Source organism: Theropithecus gelada, chromosome X (genome assembly GCF_003255815.1).
Source record: "Theropithecus gelada isolate Dixy chromosome X, Tgel_1.0, whole genome shotgun sequence".
Taxonomy (NCBI): domain Eukaryota; kingdom Metazoa; phylum Chordata; class Mammalia; order Primates; family Cercopithecidae; genus Theropithecus; species Theropithecus gelada.
The window spans coordinates 118190462-118198459 of NC_037689.1; positions in this window are offsets into that span (position 1 = coordinate 118190462).

Below are 7998 nucleotides of genomic sequence, written 5' to 3' on the forward strand. Positions count from 1 at the left end.
GACACTTTTTTTTTTTTTTTTTTTTTTTTTTTTGAGATGGAGTCTTACTCTGTCACCCAGGCTGGAGTGCAGTGACACGATCTTGGCTCACTGCACCCTCCACCTCCCAGGTTCAAGCGATTCTCCTGCCTCAGCCTCCTGAATAGCTGAGATTACAGGTGCACACAACCACACCTGGCTAATTTTTGTATTTTTAGTAAAGATGGGGTTTCACCATGTTGGTCAGGCTGGTCTTGAACTCCTCACCTCATGATCCACCCACCTTGGCCTCCCAAAGTGCTGGGATTACAGGCATGAGCCACCACGCCTGGCCAAGGACCTTGTTTCTATACATAAAGAGGTTGAAGGTCTGGACCTTTTGGTCTGACACCTTCAACCTCTTCCTTACCTTGTTGCTTCCCCTCTGCTTTCCTGCAAGTGAGGTAGTTAAGAACAATAGTTTTGGAGGCCAACATACCTTAGCCACTTGCTACCTGTCTGACATTAGGCAAGATCCTTTATTTCTCTGAGCCTCAGTTTCTTTGTTATTATTTGTTGTTTTATTTTAAATGAAAAAATAACAATTGTATATATTATATATTTATAGGACACAATGTGATATTTTTATACATGTTAATATTGTGAAATGATTAAATCATGCCAATTAACAAATCAGTCATCTCATATACATTTTTTGTGGTGAAGACATTTAAAACCTACTCTTTTAGAAATTTTGAAGTATACAGTCTGTCATTATTTATTATAGTCACCATTTGGTACAATAGATTACTAGCAATACCTACCTTGCTGTGTTTTGTGATTATTAAATGAAGTACTATATGTAAGGCAACTATCACTTTGTAGGAGCGAAGTAATCTATAGCTGCTACTGTTAATTGTATTGTTATTACTATTCTACTTGTTGCCTGCCTGCTCTCATCTCACTCTCCTCCCTTTAACTGTTCAATATTTTGAATGACTAGGTTATCCTTATATTCATTTACATTTACTCACTATCCATTCCTTCTTGTTTTGGCAATTATATTTTAAATTCCAAAGATTTTTCTTGTTCTCTATTTTTTGCTTGTAATATCTTGTCCATATTTTATTTTATTTTTTTTTGACACAGAATTTTGCTCTTGTTGTCCTGGCTGGAGTGCAACGGTGTGACCTCAGCTCACTGCAACCTCTGCCTCCCGGGTTCAAGCAATTCTCCTGCCTCAGCCTTCAGAGTAGCTGGGATTACAGCCGCCTGCCACCACACCCAGATAAGTTTTTGTATTTTTAGTAGAGATAGGATTTCACTATGTTGGCCAGGCTGATCTCGAACTCCGGACCTCAGGCCATCCACCCGCCTTGGCCTCCCAAAGTGCTGGGATTACAGGCATGAGTCACCGCACCCAGCCCATCTTGTCGATATTTCATAGATGCAAAGATCATTTCAAACTAGTCTGAAGAAAATAATTAGAATTAAAAAAAAATCTCCACTGTTCCTAGATTTATTTTTATTCTAGGGTCTTTTTGTATTTTCTGCTTGTTTCTGTTTACTCAATTATCCTCTCTTCTCTGATTATTGACGTTTTATCTATTTTTTCTAGGCCCAGTTCAAATGACATATCCACTATGATGTCATCCTTAATCCCCATAGTTGGAAGCAAATACTCCCTTCCCTTCTTCACTTCTATAATCCCTGGTTTGTGCTTTTTTAAAAAATTACATAGCACCATATATTGTATAGTTAAATGTTTGTTTTTGTGTTTCAGTTTGACATTCTCCTTGGAATATAAATTCCTGAGGTCCAGGACTGTGCTATACATGCCAACCACAGTGTTCAGTACTGGGCTCCTTGCCTTTGTAGGGACACAGAAGGATTTTGCTGGCCATCACTACAGTGTGAGAATCATGAGACTTAAGTAAGAATGTCCAGTAGATCAAAGATTGAAGTAGTAGACAGAGAACATAGTGGATCTTTTCTATAAATCTTTGCAAGTTGGCCTTGGGTTGAGATGAATAAAGTGGAGACTTGCCTGAAGTGAGAGTTGGACATGACTTTTTGTGATTCTATAGGGACAATGGCTGTGGGCCCTGTAAGACTGCATTGTTGGAATGCCCTGTCTCCCTGTAGCAAATGGCCAATAGCTTCAAAGTAGCTGTGTATCAGCATGGAGCTAAGTTCGGTTTCAGTAGTGGGTTTGGACTGTGTTGGGATTTCTTCAGGGGGGATTAACACATATCTGAATATTTTAGCCCAAACTTCCCAGCAGGAAATTCCTTCACAGTAAACGTCATGGTACAAGAGAAGGTTGTCTCTCTTTCTGTCCAAAGCCTGTCAATCTCACACATACAATACAAGGTCAAGGCAAAGGCTTGATTGATCTGACCGGTAAAGATACAATAAACCACTTTTAGATTTGGACAGTTTATTATTTACATAGACAGCTGAAAGCAGAATAGGCCTTAAAGTGCCAGATCCCTGTGATCCTTTTCCCATACACTACAAAGGATGCCATGGAAAGAAAAGAGGCTGGATGACTGCATTGCCCATTGTGGGACACCCCATTGCTGAGGAGCTTATTCCAGGTTGCCTCCAAGCAGTTTTATGTTCTGTAGCTTTATATTTACCATAATATATAGTTATATAAATTTATATTTATAACTTTTATTTGTATTTTATATTTATATAAAATTTATATTTTATAAATTTAAATGTACATTTATGTATTATACATAAAAGCGGTTTTATGTTCTAAGGGGGCATAGCAGAAAACTCCATACCTCATCAGAATCAGGGAGGTGATGAGAAACGATCTCATTGCAGCTCCCCCCAGGAGAGGGAGGGAAGCAAGTGAGAGACTGCCTTGTAGCAGCTCCTTATAGGCTTCTAGTCCTCTAATGTTCCAGAAATAGCACAACGCATTCCACCAAGACTCAGTCTGTGGTTCAGCCTTTGCCTGCGTGCTCTATGTGGATGTGTGGCGAGGTCATCAGGGTTCCATGGCAGAGCCAGTTTCCTACAATGCCATTCCTTCTTTGGTACCTAGTCATGTGTTGACTGATAGTACCTTTGGTTTCTACATGCTGAAGACTTCTGACAATCCCCCCCACACCTGCCCCTCAACACCCCTGCTTCTCTAGACTCAGAGCTTACCTATTTTCAACAAAACTATTTATAGAATTTGCCGTTATTCTTATTGTTCACCCTGTTCCTTATCCTTCCTACTCAAGTTTGGCTGATTCACTTCCTTGCTTTCTCATACAGGGTTCTTTCATCACAAGAAACATCTAAGAAACTTCCTGATCAGGACAGGAATTGGTCTTTAAATCTGGGTCTCTATGAGCCTAGCACTTCCAGTTTTTTTCCTTTTCTCACTTTGTCCTGTTTGGTTTCTGCAGGTCTTCAGAATTCTGAATATATATATATATATATATCTCTTTTGACCAGAGGCTTTTCCTTACCCTTCGTTAGGGAATCCTTAGTGTACCTTAGAATATCTTAGAGTACCAGATTGATTTGGGTTGTGAAGACTGAGAGCCTATAGCTTTTCACCTTCTTGCCTTGAGCTTGGGTTCACATGTGCTTCTTGATCCCTGGCAACCTCCTTGCCTAGGTACTAACCTATTGCCTAGTCTAAGCCCTTACTTTAACATATTGCTGGCTTTCTGGATCCTGGCTTTCTGCCCCAGATCTTCCTGACTATGTCCTTAGTACTAGCAGATTTCATAAAACTACATATTGAAAGAATTTAACCCAGCACAGTGAGGCCAAAACCAGTGCTGTGATAAAACACCACACCACCATGGTTACATTATTGGGTCAGTACCAGTACTATGATGTAGGATTTTCTATTTCTGTGAGCTACTATGATGTAGTATTTCCTCTTTCTGTTAGATACTGCATTTGGGGCTGTTGAAAGTAAGTAGAATTTACTCTAGCTCTGCTCCCTTGGAAGTCATGCCCAGGAAGACAGTACTTAGAACAGGGGAGCTTGGTATGAAGAATCACCAGGATGCTTGCTCCTTCTACTATGAATGAATGGGTTAGTGGTGAGTCTTGCTGGGAATGGCCCTCTTGAGCAATATTTTAAAAAATGTAATAATGGGGCATTCAGTTATGGTTGGGGTGGAGTGTAGGGACTCAGTCATTCATCTTCCCAGTCATTTATTCAACAAATATGTATGGTCTCTTATGGACTAGGCACTGTTCTAGACTCATCTGTGAATGAAACAGATACAATTCTTGCCCTCATGAAATTCTAGTTGGTGGTATGGAGGGGCAAAAACATTAAACAAGTAAAAGAGACAAATATGATGAGATGAAACCAGGTGCTGACAAAGGTTATAAAGAAAATGCATTGTCAATGTGCTAGAGCAGACATGCGTTAGATAAGAAAGGCCTGTCTGAGACAGGAGTGTGTTATTTATGTAAAGATGAGAAGGAATAGCTTTCTAGGCAAAAGGAGCAGCTACTACTGAGGCAAAGAGTAGGGACTTAGCATTCTAGGCTGAGGGAATACAACTAAAGCCATGGAGGCTCAGATAATCTTTGCTAAGGGGTATAGTGGTAGGTTTTGGACGGGGAGGAGGTAGCACTGTGAGGACTTCTTAATTAGACTTTTTTTAATGAACTGTCCCCCAAACATATAAGGACTCAATAGCTTTCAGGCACCTTGACCAAAATACAGAAGAAATTGTCTGAAATGGAGGTTTTTATAGCCTGTGACACCCGTTCTGATGTTCATGAGTTGGCAGAGATGATTGTGAATCCATTTTTAGGATGTAGGAAAGCATGACTTTTTTGCATGCATTCTCTCTTCCTTTCTTCTTCATATACACCCAGTGAAAAAATTGGACAGATTAAATCACACTAAAATGTTAGTGAGTGTATATAATCCCTCCTATGAGTAGTTGCCCTTTTAAGAAGACTCCAGAAAAAGAGAAACAAATATAGGAAAGGATAAATGAAATGACTGAATTCTTAATATTAGAATTTCAAACCCTTGGCTAGCCAAGTAAATGAAAAATCCCCTGTAAGTTTATTGGCATCTTTCATCTACTGATTCATGAGGTCAGGGAACATTCTCAGATATTCAACCAGATTTCTTTTTTTGTTTTTGATTTTACTTTAAGTTCTGGGGTACATGTACAGGATGTGCAGGTTTGTTACATAGGTGTATATGTGCCATGGTGGTTTGCTACACCTGTCAACCCATCACCTAGGTATTAAGCCCCACATGCATTAGCTATTTATTCTGATGCTCTCCCCACCCTGCCCTCCCCCAACATGCCCCAGTGTGTGTTGTTTCCCTCACTATGTCCACGTGTTCTCTTTTCAACTGGATTTCTTATCAGCATTCCTCCTCTGTCCCAGATCTGGAGGTATTCCAGATGTATGCACAGCAGCCTCTGGGGACTATCTGCATTTTCTATCTGCTGCTGGAGTCCATTTTCTTGAACTTTGGTTTCCCGCCTGAAGACAAGAACAATCTCTGCCCTTCCCCTCCCCATCATGAGCTTGGAAGGCTGACAGAGAAGATTAAGATCATTGCCATCAAGTTTTATCTACTGTAAGCAAAAACAGGAAACCAAGAAATAAAGGCGCAGCATAGCAATAGCTTTTGAGTGGGTAAGATGGGTGAAGTTTTTCTTAAATCCTCTTTCCCATGTACCTTCCCACCCACATGTTCTTAGTCAGATTTATTTTTTGCATATTAGTTTCTGAGGATGACAAGAAACTTGCCCTTTTCTTAACTGTGATTTTCAGAGGCAGATTATCCTGCACTTAGTTGAGACCTCTTACCAATTCCTTGGAATAAATAATACCCTGGGCTCAGGAAGTGGGTGTTGAATAGAAATTTTATGACTCATAATGGAGTGTCAAAATAGCACTGCTGATGTATGGGTCCCTTATCAATTTTGGAAATGACACTGGGTAGAGCCATATTTTCCTCTTGCATGGAAGTGCTCTGACTAAGAGAAAGTTCTTGATTTCTGCACTGTTTGGCATCTCTTGATATTTAAAAGTCCCACATTGAATGGTGGCTTTTCTCAAAGGTGACTTGAGTTTGGCCTAGAAAGAGAGCTGTCCTCAGAGGAGGGACCAGAGCATTTCTCCCGGGAGGGGCAACCAGAACCTAAGCTGCCAGGATGAAGGGGAGGAAGATTGACATTTCCCTGGCTTATGCCTTGAGGTACTTGTTTCCAAAGAAGGCTGAGGTCAGGATTTTATGCTTTTCCTGGAGTAGGCTGTGAGTTCTGTCATTATACCAAGCAGTTAGGTGACATTCCCAGGTCTCAGGACTTTCCTTTTCTCTCTCCCCTGCTGGAGGAAATAAAAAGTGGTTCTTTCACAAGGCCCAAAGGTCTGAGGGGAGTCTTCCTTTGAGCTGAGCCCTTCTCTTAGGATAGCACCTCAATGACCACGCTTAGCATGGACCCTATTAGTGTAGTTTTCTCATTAATGATTGTTTTGCAGTAATGAGGTTCTATGATATGCCTGTTGGATTGTTTGTGCTCCATGTCGATACCATTCGAACAACAAATATTTGATAATATTTGTTAATAATATGAATAATAATAATGATACAGTGGGGTACTTGAAAACAATATGAAATATATTCCTGCAATTCATGAGTTCAAGAACCAGTTGAGGAGATAGAAAACCTGGCATGAATAGAGAAAAGCAAGGCAGCATAGAATGAGATGGTAGATTACACAGAATGAGATGCTAGATTGCGTGATTTAGTCTATAGGGATTCGAGGGTAAGAGCAGGGAGAAGTAATGTCGGGATGGCAAAGCTAGGAAAGTCTTCCAAGAGGATGCAGGGCTTAAAGGGTGACTAGAACTTGGTGGGGTGAAGTAAGGGGATATGTGGCAGAAGTGCCAGCAAAGGTATGGAGACAGAAACTGACTGCCGTGTATATACACAGAGAATAGGCAGTGATGGTTTAGCAAAGTTGATATTCTGAAGTGGGATGTTCTCATTGAGGGGCTGTGGGACTGAAAGGCTGTAAAGGCATGGTGAGGCCAGGTAACAAACATCTCAGAAGCCAGATGATATTTGATTTGAACTGTTTTTATTAGGCTCTTTTGTTTGCAAGTGATAGAAACACTTTTGAGTCATCTTAAGTCAAGCGGTGGTGGGGTATTGTTAAAGAGCAATAAGAAAGAAAACGGTTTCAGGGGAAGCAAAGTCAGAAATTAGAGTGCGGTGGGACCTCATGGGAATCGCACTTGGCTTCACGGCAGCTTCAGGGACCTCAGCAGGGTTGTAAGACTTTTCACCCTAGAATTCTGTCATTAACATGGCTCAGCTGTATTTCCCCCTCACTACTGACTGCCTGAAGTGTTTTCTTCTGCTCAGGTTAGCTTTTGGATAGTTCCTAATTCCTATTTAATTCATTGTTCCTGCTCCCTTATAATTTTGGTTTGCATGACCTATCAAGCCTTCAGGTTTCTATCTTTTCCCTTATATTTCTGACTCTTTTTCATATTCCTCTCTAGGTATTCTTTCAGCTTCAGCTCCTCCTTCTTTCATTTCTCTCCCTTTCTCTCTCTCCCTTTCTCCCTGTTTCTCTCTCTCTTTCCCCCCCCACCCCCCTCATATTTTTAGGGCAAATTCCTGAGAGAGAATCTGATTGTCCTAGTTTATATTTTTATACCTGGCTCTGTTTTAGATCACTGGCCAGAATGTAGATTGGTGGCCCTTGGGTCAGAAGCCTATCCTTGGTCTTTCACTGTGGCTGGGGATGTGGATGTGAGGAAGTAACATCAGAGAAACATATAAAATATTGGTCATGCACATAAATAGCCAACAGGCATGTATGAAAAGGTGCACAACATCACTAATCATCAGGAAAATGCAAATTGAAACTGCAATACTACCTCACACCTGTTACAATGGCTATTATCAAAAAGACAAGAGATAATAGTGTTGGCAAGGATGTGGAGAAAAGGGAATGCTTGCACACTGTTGGTAGGAATAGAAATTAATGCAGTCATTATGAAAAGCAGTATAGAGTT